The sequence below is a fragment of the Arachis hypogaea genome, chromosome 3 (assembly GCF_003086295.3).
Source record: "Arachis hypogaea cultivar Tifrunner chromosome 3, arahy.Tifrunner.gnm2.J5K5, whole genome shotgun sequence".
NCBI classification, from domain to species: domain Eukaryota; kingdom Viridiplantae; phylum Streptophyta; class Magnoliopsida; order Fabales; family Fabaceae; genus Arachis; species Arachis hypogaea.
In genome coordinates, this window is record NC_092038.1 from 75,447,526 (window position 1) to 75,459,320 (window position 11,795).

General features: G+C 39.6%; 2 non-coding genes across 2 annotated transcripts; both read left to right on the forward strand.

Annotated features, from left to right (window-relative positions):
- The first annotated feature begins 236 nt into the window (after window positions 1–236).
- LOC112793475 (small nucleolar RNA R71) lies at window positions 237–344 on the forward strand. Its single transcript, XR_003198163.1, has one exon. It is a non-coding gene; the product is annotated as a small nucleolar RNA R71 (small nucleolar RNA).
- Window positions 345–7,883: 7,539 nt separating this feature from the next.
- LOC112793473 (small nucleolar RNA R71) lies at window positions 7,884–7,991 on the forward strand. The gene has a single exon (XR_003198162.1). It is a non-coding gene; the product is annotated as a small nucleolar RNA R71 (small nucleolar RNA).
- The last annotated feature ends 3,804 nt before the right edge of the window (window positions 7,992–11,795 follow it).

Here is an 11,795-nt window from a genome sequence, read left to right on the forward strand (position 1 = left end):
AATATGGCATTCAGAGTGTCAATCTCAAGAACTCCTTTCATCTGACTAGTCCCATTGTTCACAGGATTTCTTTCAGAAGTGTACATGAATTGGTTATTTGCAACCATTTCAATCAGTTCTTGAGCTTCAGTAGGCGTCTTCTTCAGATGAAGAGATCCTCCAGAAGAGCTATCCAAAGACATCTTGGACAGTTCAGAGAGACCATCATAGAAAATACCTATGATGCTCCATTCAGAAAGCATATCAGTGGGACACTTTCTGATCAATTGTTTGTATCTTTCCCAAGCTTCATAGAGGGATTCTCCTTCCTTCTGTCTGAAGGTTTGGACTTCCACTCTAAGCTTACTCAATTTTTGAGGTGGAAAGAACTTTGCCAAGAAGGCATTGACTAGCTTTTCCCAAGAGTCCAGGCTTTCTTTAGGTTGAGAGTCCAACCATGTTCTAGCTCTGTCTCTTACAGCAAAAGGGAATAGCATCAGTCTGTAGACCTCAGGGTCTACCCCATTAGTCTTGACTGTGTCACAGATTTGCAAGAATTCAGCTAAAAACTGATGAGGATCTTCCAGTGGAAGTCCATGGAACTTGCAATTCTGTTGCATTAGAGAAACTAATTGAGGCTTAAGCTCAAAGTTGTTTGCTCCAATGGCAGGGATAGAGATGCTTCTCCCATAGAAATCGGGAGTAGGTGCAGTAAAGTCACCAAGCACCTTCCTTGCATTGTTGGCATTGTTGTTGTTTTCGGCTGCCATGAGTTCTTCTTCCTTGAAGAGTTCGTTCGGGTGCTCTAAAGAGAGTTGTGCTTTGGCTTCTCTTAGCTTTCTCTTCAAGGTCCTTTCAGGTTCAAGATCAGCCTCAACAAGAATGCCTTTGTCTTTGCTCCTGCTCATAAGAAAGAGAAGGAAACAAGAAAATGTGGAATCCTCTATGTCACAGTATAGAGATTCCTTGAAGTGTCAGAGGAAAAGAAGAGTAGAAGACAGAAGTGGAAAATTCGAACTTATCAAAGAAGATGGAGTTCGAATTTTGCATTAAGGGATAGTGTTAGTCCATAAATTGAAGGATGTGAGAAGGAGGGAAGTGATTTTCGAAAATTAAGTGGGAAATTTGGAAACATTTTTGAAAAACATTACTTAATTTTCGAAAATGAAAGTGGAAAAGAAATCAAGTGATTTTTGAAAAAGATTTTGAAATTAGAAATCAGAAACATTTGATTGAAAACTATTTTGAAAAAGATGTGGTTAAGAAGATATGATTGGTTTTAAAAAGATGTGATTGAGAAGATATGATTTGAAAACAATTTTAAAAGATATGATTTGAAAACAATTTGAAAAGATATGATTTTAAAAATTAATGACTTGCCTAACAAGAAAAGATATGAATCAAACATAAAACCTTCCTCAACAGAAAAGGCAAAAAATGTTCAATCAAATCATTAATTGTTAATAAGTATCTTTGAAAAAGGAAAGGAGTTAATTTTGAAAAAGATTTGATTGAAAATTGATTTGAAAAAGATTTGATTTTGAAAAGATTTTGAAAACTTAGAAAAAATCTGATTTGAAAACAAAATCTTCCTCCCCTAGCCATCCTGGCGTTAAACGCCCAGAATGGTATACATTCTGGCGTTTAACGCCAAAAATGCTACCCTTTTGGGCGTTAAACGCCCAACCAGGTACCCTGGCTGGCGTTTAAACGCCAGTCTGTCCTTCTTCACTGGGCGTTTTGAACGCCCAGCTTTTTCTGTGCAATTCCTCTGCTGTATGTTCTGAATCTTCAATTCTCTGTATTATTGACTTGAAAAGACACAAATTAAAAATATTTTTGGATTTTTAATAATAAGGACAAACCAAAATGCAACAAGAATCAAATGACAATGCATGCAAGACACCAAACTTAGCAGTTTGTATACTACTGACACTAACAAAACGAAAATGCATATGAGACACACAAAACACTCAAGTCAATAGAATTCAAAGATCAGAACAAGGAAATCATCAAGAACAACTTGAAGATCAATGAGGACACATGCATGAATGCAATAAGAACAGAAACATGCAATTGACACTAAACTTAAGATGAGACTCTAGACTCAAAAAAGAAATATTTTTGGATTTTATGATTTTATAATTTTTTTTTTGGATTTTTTCGAAAATTATGTAGAAAAAGAAAATAAAGGTATCAAAATTCTTAATGAGAATTCCAGGAATCATGCAATGTTAGTCTAAAGCTTTAGTCTAAAGAAATTAGACATGGCCGGCTAAGCTTCAGCAGGACATTGCATTCAAGAACTAAATTGATGAAGATCAATCAGCTTTGGTGATGATAAGAACATCACATTGAAACACTAGAATTCATTCTTAAGAACTCTGAAGAAAAATAATACCTAATCTAAGCAACAAGATGAACCGTCAGTTGTCCATACACAAGATCAATCCCCGGCAACGGCGCCAAAAACTTGGTGCGCGAAATTGTGAACTATACTTTTTCACAACTCTCATAATCCCCGGTAATGGCTCCAAGAACTTGGTGGCTCAATACCATGGCATTACACAACTTCGCACAACTAACCAGCAAGTGCACTGGGTCGTCCAAGTAATAAACCTTACGCGAGTAAGGGTCGATCCCACGGAGATTGTTAGTATTGAAGCAAGCTATGGTCATCTTGTAAATCTTAGTCAGGCAAACTCAAATGTATATGGTGATGAACGAAAATAACATAAAAGATAAAGATAGTGATACTTATGTAATTCATTGGTAGGAACTTCAGATAAGCGTATGAAGATGCCTTCCCTTCCGTCTCTCTGCTTTCCTACAGTCTTCATCCAATTCTTCTTACTCCTTTCCATGGCAAGCTCGTGTAGGGTTTCACTGTTGTCAGCAGCTACCTCCCATCCTCGCAGTGAAAGCTAATGCACACACTCTGTCACAGTGCTGCCAATCACCGGTGTGGTTCCCTCCCCTACTGGAATAGAATCCAGTGATTCTTTTGCGTCTGTCACTAACGCCCAGTAAGTTACAGGTTTGAAGCACGTCACAGTCATTCAGTCATTGAATCCTACTCAGAATACCACAGACAAGGTTAGACCTTCCGGATTCTCTTGAATGCTGCCATCAGTTCTTGCCTATACCACGAAGACTCTGACCTCACGGAATGGCTGGCTCGTTTGTCAGGCGAGCACTCGGTTGTCAGGCGATCAACCATGCATCGTGCAATCAGGAATCCAAGAGATATTCACTAAGCCTCAAATGCTTGTAGAACAGGAGTGGTTGTCAGTCACTTTGTTCATGAGTGAGAATGGTGATGGGCGTCAATCATCACCTTCATCAGGTTGAAGAACAAGTGATATCTTGGATAAAGAACAAGCGGAATTGAATGGAAGAACAATAGTAATTGCATTAATACTCGAGGTACAGCAGAGCTCCACACCTTAATCTATGGTGTGTAGAAACTCCACCGTTGAAAATACATAAGCATAAGGTCTAGGCATGGCCGAATGGCCAGCCTCCCAGTGATCTAGAGATCTAAAGTGATCAAAAGATATAAAGATCCCAAGACCTAAAGATCCAAAGACCTAAAGATCCAAAGATTTCTAATACAATAGTCACAGGTCCTACTTATAGAAAACTAGTAACCTAAGGTGTACAGAAATGAGTAAATGACATAAAAATCCACTTCCGGGCCCACTTGGTGTGTGCTTGGGCTGAGCAATGAAGCAAATTTCGTGCAGAGATTCCTCTTGGAGTTAAACGCCAGCTTTAGTGCCAGTTTGGGCGTTTAACTCCCATTTGGGTGCCAGTTCCAGCGTTTAACGCTGGGATTTCCTGAGGTGACTTTGAACGCCGGTTTGGGCCATCAAATCTTGGGCAAAGTATGGACTATCATATATTGCTGGAAAGCCCAGGATGTCTACTTTCCAAAGCCGTTGAGAGCGCGCCAATTGGTCTTCTGTAGCTCCAGAAAATCCACTTCGAGTGCAGGAAGGTCAGAATCCAACAGCATCTGCAGTCCTTTTTGGTCTCAGAATCAGATTTTTTGCTCAGGTCCCTCAATTTCAGCCAGAAAATACCTGAAATCACAGAAAAACACACAAACTCATAGTAAAGTCCAGAAAAGTGAATTTTAACTAAAAACTAATAAAAATATAATAAAAACTAACTAAAAGATACTAAAAACATACTAAAAACAATGCCAAAAAGTGTATAAATTATCCGCTCATCACAACACCAAACTTAAATTGTTGCTTGTCCTCAAGCAACTGAAAATCAAATAAGATAAAAAGAAGAGAATATACTATAGACTCCAAATTATCAATGAAACTTAGCTCCAAATTAGATGAGCGGGACTAGTAGCTTTTTGCCTCCGAACAGTTTTGGCATCTCACTTTATCCTTTGAAATTCAGAATGATTGGCTTCTTTAGGAACTCAGAATCCAGATAGTGTTATTGATTCTCTTAGTTAAGTATGATGATTCTTGAACACAGCTACTTATTGAGTCTTGGCCGTGGCCCAAAGCACTCTGTTTTCCAGTATTACCACCGGATACATACATGCCACAGACACATAATTGGGTGAACCTTTTCAGATTGTGACTCAGCTTTGCTAAAGTCCCCAATTAGAGGTGTCCAGGGTTCTTAAGCACACTCTTTTTGCCTTGGATCACAACTTTATTTTTTTCTTTTTCTTTTTCTTTTTCTTTCTCTCCTTTTTTTTCGTTTTTCTCTCTCTCTCTTTTTTTTTTGTATTCACTGCTTTTTCTTGCTTCAAGAATCATTTTTATGATTTTTCAGATCCTCAGTAACATGTTTCCTTTTTCATCATTCTTTCAAAAGCCAACAATTTTAACATTCATGAACAACAAATTCAAAAGATATATGCACTGTTCAAGCATACATTCAAAAAACAAAAAGTGTTGTCACCACATCAAACTAATTAAGCTAGTTTTAAAGATGAATTTGAAATCCTGTACTTCTTGTTCTTTTGTGATAAAAACAGTTTTCTTTTAAGAAAGGTGATGGATTCATAGGACATTCATAACTTTAAGGCATTGATACTAAGACACTAATGATCATAAGACACAAACATGGACAAACATAAGCATAAAATTCGAAAAACAGAAGAATAAAGAACAAGGAAATCAAAGAACGGGTCCACCTTAGTGATGGCGGCTCTTTCTTCCTCTTGAAGGTCTTATGGAGTGCTTGAGCTCCTCAATGTCTCTTCCTTGTCTTTGTTGCTCCTCTCTCATGATTCTTTGATCTTCTCTAATTTCATGGAGGAGAATGGAGTGTTCTTGGTGCTCCACCCTTAGTTGTCCCATGTTGGAACTCAATTCTCCTAGGGAGGTGTTCAGTTGCTCCCAATAGTCTTGTGGAGGAAAGTACATCCCTTGAGGTGAATCTCTCCATCTCCCATGACTCGGAGGTGGAAGCTTTTGCCTTCCCTTTCCTCTTTCTAGAGGTTTCTCCGGCCTTGGATGCCATAAATGGTTATGGAAAAGCAATGCTTTTACCACACCAAACTTAAAAGGTTTGCTCGTCCTCGAGCAAAAGAAGAAAGAAGAGAGTAGAAGAAGAAGAAAGGAGGAAGAGGGAGATGGTGGTGTGTTCGGCCAAAGAGGGGGAGAAGTGGTGTTTAGGTTGTGTGAAAATGAAGGGTTGAAGAAGGGTTTATATATGGGTGTTGAGGTGATTGGTGAATGGGTGAAGAAGAGAGAGGGTGGTGGGGTTGGTGGGGATCCTGTGGGGTCCACAGATCCTTAGGTGTCAAGGAAAAGTCATCCCTGCACCAAATGGCACTCAAAAACACGTTTTGAGCTAATTCTGGCGTTAAACGCCGGGCTGGTGCCCCTTTCTGGCGTTTAACGCCAGGTTCTTGCCCCTTCCTGGCGTTTAACGCCAGTCTGGTGCCCTTTTCTGGCGTTAAACGCCCAGAATGGTGCCAGACTGGGCGTTAAACGCCCAACTGCTAGCCTCACTGGCGTTTAAACGCCAGTGAGTTCTTCCTCCAGGGTGTGCTGTTTTTCTTCCTATTTTTCATTCTGTTTTTGCTTTTTTCATGGATTTTGTGACTTCTTATGATCATCAACCTACAAAAAAGATAAAATAACAAAGAAAATAGTTAACTATAAAACATTGGGTTGCCTCCCAACAAGCGCTTCTTTAGTGTCACTAGCTTGACAGAGGACTCTCATGGAGCCTCAGAAATGCTCAGAACCGTGTTGGAACCTCCCAACACCAAACTTAGAGTTTGAATGTGGGGGTTCAACACCAAACTTAGAGTTTGGTTGTGGCCTCCCAACACCAAACTTAGAGTTTGATTGTGGGGGCTCTGTTTGGCTCTGTTTTGAGAGAAGCCCTTCATGCTTCCTCTCCATGATGACAGAGGTATATCCTTGGGCCTTAAACACCAAGGATTCTTCATTCACTTGAATGATCAACTCTCCTCTATCAACATCAATCACAGCCTTTGCTGTGGCCAGGAAGGGTCTGCCAAGGATGATGGATTCATCCATGCACTTCCCAGTCTCTAGGACTATGAAATCAGTAGGGATGTAATGGTCTTCAACTTTAACAAGAACATCCTCTACAAGTCCATAGGCTTGTTTTCTTGAGTTGTCTGCCATCTCTAGTGAGATTTTTGCAGCTTGCACCTCTAAAATTCCTAACTTCTCCATTACAGAGAAGGGCATGAGGTTTACACTTGACCCTAAGTCACACAAGGCCTTTTTGAAGGTCATGGTGCCTATGGTACAAGGTATAGAAAACTTCCCAGGATCTTGCCTCTTTTGAGGTGGTTTCTGCCTAGACAAGTCATTCAGTTCTTTGGTGAGCAAAGGGGATTCATCCTCCCAAGTCTCATTTCCGAATAACTTGTCATTTAGCTTCATGATTGCTCCAAGGTATTTAGCAACTTGCTCTTCAGTGACATACTCATCCTCTTCAGAGGAAGAATACTCATCAGAGCTCATGAATGGCAGGAGTAAGTCCAATGGAATCTCTATGGTCTCAGTTTGAGCCTCAGATTCCCAAGGTTCCTCATTGGGGAACTCATTGGAGGTCAGTGGACGTTCAGTGAGGTCTTCCTCAGTGGCGTTCACTGCCTCTTCTTCCTCCCAGAATTCGGCCATGTTAATGGCTTTGCACTCTCCTTTTGGATTTTCTTCTGTATTGCTTGGAAGAGTACTTGGAGGGAGTTCAGTAATTTTCTTGCTCAGCTGACCCACTTGTCCTTCCAGATTTCTGATGGAGGACCTAGTTTCAGTCATGAAACTTTGAGTGGTTTTGATCAGATCAGAGACCATAGTTGCTAAGTCAGAGGTATTCTGCTTAGAACTCTCTGTCTGTTGCTGAGAAGATGATGGAAAAGGCTTGCTATTGCTAAACCTGTTCCTTCCACCATTATTATTGTTGAAACCTTGTTGAGGTCTCTGTTGATCCTTCCATGAAAGATTTGGATGATTCCTCCATGAAGGATTGTAGGTGTTTCCATAGGGTTCTCCCATGTAATTCACCTCTTCTATTGAAGGGTTCTCAGGATCATAAGCTTCTTCCTCAGATGAAGCTTCCTTAGTACTGCTTGGTGCATTTTGCATCCCAGACAGACTTTGAGAAATCATATTGACTTGTTGAGTCAATATTTTGTTCTGAGCCAATATGGCATTCAGAGTGTCAATCTCAAGAACTCCTTTCATCTGACTAGTCCCATTGTTCACAGGATTTCTTTCAGAAGTGTACATGAATTGGTTATTTGCAACCATTTCAATCAGTTCTTGAGCTTCAGTAGGCGTCTTCTTCAGATGAAGAGATCCTCCAGAAGAGCTATCCAAAGACATCTTGGACAGTTCAGAGAGACCATCATAGAAAATACCTATGATGCTCCATTCAGAAAGCATATCAGTGGGACACTTTCTGATCAATTGTTTGTATCTTTCCCAAGCTTCATAGAGGGATTCTCCTTCCTTCTGTCTGAAGGTTTGGACTTCCACTCTAAGCTTACTCAATTTTTGAGGTGGAAAGAACTTTGCCAAGAAGGCATTGACTAGCTTTTCCCAAGAGTCCAGGCTTTCTTTAGGTTGAGAGTCCAACCATGTTCTAGCTCTGTCTCTTACAGCAAAAGGGAATAGCATCAGTCTGTAGACCTCAGGGTCTACCCCATTAGTCTTGACTGTGTCACAGATTTGCAAGAATTCAGCTAAAAACTGATGAGGATCTTCCAGTGGAAGTCCATGGAACTTGCAATTCTGTTGCATTAGAGAAACTAATTGAGGCTTAAGCTCAAAGTTGTTTGCTCCAATGGCAGGGATAGAGATGCTTCTCCCATAGAAATCGGGAGTAGGTGCAGTAAAGTCACCAAGCACCTTCCTTGCATTGTTGGCATTGTTGTTGTTTTCGGCTGCCATGAGTTCTTCTTCCTTGAAGAGTTCGTTCGGGTGCTCTAAAGAGAGTTGTGCTTTGGCTTCTCTTAGCTTTCTCTTCAAGGTCCTTTCAGGTTCAAGATCAGCCTCAACAAGAATGCCTTTGTCTTTGCTCCTGCTCATAAGAAAGAGAAGGAAACAAGAAAATGTGGAATCCTCTATGTCACAGTATAGAGATTCCTTGAAGTGTCAGAGGAAAAGAAGAGTAGAAGACAGAAGTGGAAAATTCGAACTTATCAAAGAAGATGGAGTTCGAATTTTGCATTAAGGGATAGTGTTAGTCCATAAATTGAAGGATGTGAGAAGGAGGGAAGTGATTTTCGAAAATTAAGTGGGAAATTTGGAAACATTTTTGAAAAACATTACTTAATTTTCGAAAATGAAAGTGGAAAAGAAATCAAGTGATTTTTGAAAAAGATTTTGAAATTAGAAATCAGAAACATTTGATTGAAAACTATTTTGAAAAAGATGTGGTTAAGAAGATATGATTGGTTTTAAAAAGATGTGATTGAGAAGATATGATTTGAAAACAATTTTAAAAGATATGATTTGAAAACAATTTGAAAAGATATGATTTTAAAAATTAATGACTTGCCTAACAAGAAAAGATATGAATCAAACATAAAACCTTCCTCAACAGAAAAGGCAAAAAATGTTCAATCAAATCATTAATTGTTAATAAGTATCTTTGAAAAAGGAAAGGAGTTAATTTTGAAAAAGATTTGATTGAAAATTGATTTGAAAAAGATTTGATTTTGAAAAGATTTTGAAAACTTAGAAAAAATCTGATTTGAAAACAAAATCTTCCTCCCCTAGCCATCCTGGCGTTAAACGCCCAGAATGGTATACATTCTGGCGTTTAACGCCAAAAATGCTACCCTTTTGGGCGTTAAACGCCCAACCAGGTACCCTGGCTGGCGTTTAAACGCCAGTCTGTCCTTCTTCACTGGGCGTTTTGAACGCCCAGCTTTTTCTGTGCAATTCCTCTGCTGTATGTTCTGAATCTTCAATTCTCTGTATTATTGACTTGAAAAGACACAAATTAAAAATATTTTTGGATTTTTAATAATAAGGACAAACCAAAATGCAACAAGAATCAAATGACAATGCATGCAAGACACCAAACTTAGCAGTTTGTATACTACTGACACTAACAAAACGAAAATGCATATGAGACACACAAAACACTCAAGTCAATAGAATTCAAAGATCAGAACAAGGAAATCATCAAGAACAACTTGAAGATCAATGAGGACACATGCATGAATGCAATAAGAACAGAAACATGCAATTGACACTAAACTTAAGATGAGACTCTAGACTCAAAAAAGAAATATTTTTGGATTTTATGATTTTATAATTTTTTTTTTGGATTTTTTCGAAAATTATGTAGAAAAAGAAAATAAAGGTATCAAAATTCTTAATGAGAATTCCAGGAATCATGCAATGTTAGTCTAAAGCTTTAGTCTAAAGAAATTAGACATGGCCGGCTAAGCTTCAGCAGGACATTGCATTCAAGAACTAAATTGATGAAGATCAATCAGCTTTGGTGATGATAAGAACATCACATTGAAACACTAGAATTCATTCTTAAGAACTCTGAAGAAAAATAATACCTAATCTAAGCAACAAGATGAACCGTCAGTTGTCCATACACAAGATCAATCCCCGGCAACGGCGCCAAAAACTTGGTGCGCGAAATTGTGAACTATACTTTTTCACAACTCTCATAATCCCCGGTAATGGCTCCAAGAACTTGGTGGCTCAATACCATGGCATTACACAACTTCGCACAACTAACCAGCAAGTGCACTGGGTCGTCCAAGTAATAAACCTTACGCGAGTAAGGGTCGATCCCACGGAGATTGTTAGTATTGAAGCAAGCTATGGTCATCTTGTAAATCTTAGTCAGGCAAACTCAAATGTATATGGTGATGAACGAAAATAACATAAAAGATAAAGATAGTGATACTTATGTAATTCATTGGTAGGAACTTCAGATAAGCGTATGAAGATGCCTTCCCTTCCGTCTCTCTGCTTTCCTACAGTCTTCATCCAATTCTTCTTACTCCTTTCCATGGCAAGCTCGTGTAGGGTTTCACTGTTGTCAGCAGCTACCTCCCATCCTCGCAGTGAAAGCTAATGCACACACTCTGTCACAGTGCTGCCAATCACCGGTGTGGTTCCCTCCCCTACTGGAATAGAATCCAGTGATTCTTTTGCGTCTGTCACTAACGCCCAGTAAGTTACAGGTTTGAAGCACGTCACAGTCATTCAGTCATTGAATCCTACTCAGAATACCACAGACAAGGTTAGACCTTCCGGATTCTCTTGAATGCTGCCATCAGTTCTTGCCTATACCACGAAGACTCTGACCTCACGGAATGGCTGGCTCGTTTGTCAGGCGAGCACTCGGTTGTCAGGCGATCAACCATGCATCGTGCAATCAGGAATCCAAGAGATATTCACTAAGCCTCAAATGCTTGTAGAACAAGAGTGGTTGTCAGTCACTTTGTTCATGAGTGAGAATGGTGATGGGCGTCAATCATCACCTTCATCAGGTTGAAGAACAAGTGATATCTTGGATAAAGAACAAGCGGAATTGAATGGAAGAACAATAGTAATTGCATTAATACTCGAGGTACAGCAGAGCTCCACACCTTAATCTATGGTGTGTAGAAACTCCACCGTTGAAAATACATAAGCATAAGGTCTAGGCATGGCCGAATGGCCAGCCTCCCAGTGATCTAGAGATCTAAAGTGATCAAAAGATATAAAGATCCCAAGACCTAAAGATCCAAAGACCTAAAGATCCAAAGATTTCTAATACAATAGTCACAGGTCCTACTTATAGAAAACTAGTAACCTAAGGTGTACAGAAATGAGTAAATGACATAAAAATCCACTTCCGGGCCCACTTGGTGTGTGCTTGGGCTGAGCAATGAAGCAAATTTCGTGCAGAGATTCCTCTTGGAGTTAAACGCCAGCTTTAGTGCCAGTTTGGGCGTTTAACTCCCATTTGGGTGCCAGTTCCAGCGTTTAACGCTGGGATTTCCTGAGGTGACTTTGAACGCCGGTTTGGGCCATCAAATCTTGGGCAAAGTATGGACTATCATATATTGCTGGAAAGCCCAGGATGTCTACTTTCCAAAGCCGTTGAGAGCGCGCCAATTGGGCTTCTGTAGCTCCAGAAAATCCACTTCGAGTGCAGGGAGGTCAGAATCCAACAGCATCTGCAGTCCTTTTTGGTCTCAGAATCAGATTTTTTGCTCAGGTCCCTCAATTTCAGCCAGAAAATACCTGAAATCACAGAAAAACACACAAACTCATAGTAAAGTCCAGAAAAGTGAATTTTAACTAAAAACTAATAAAAATATAATAAAA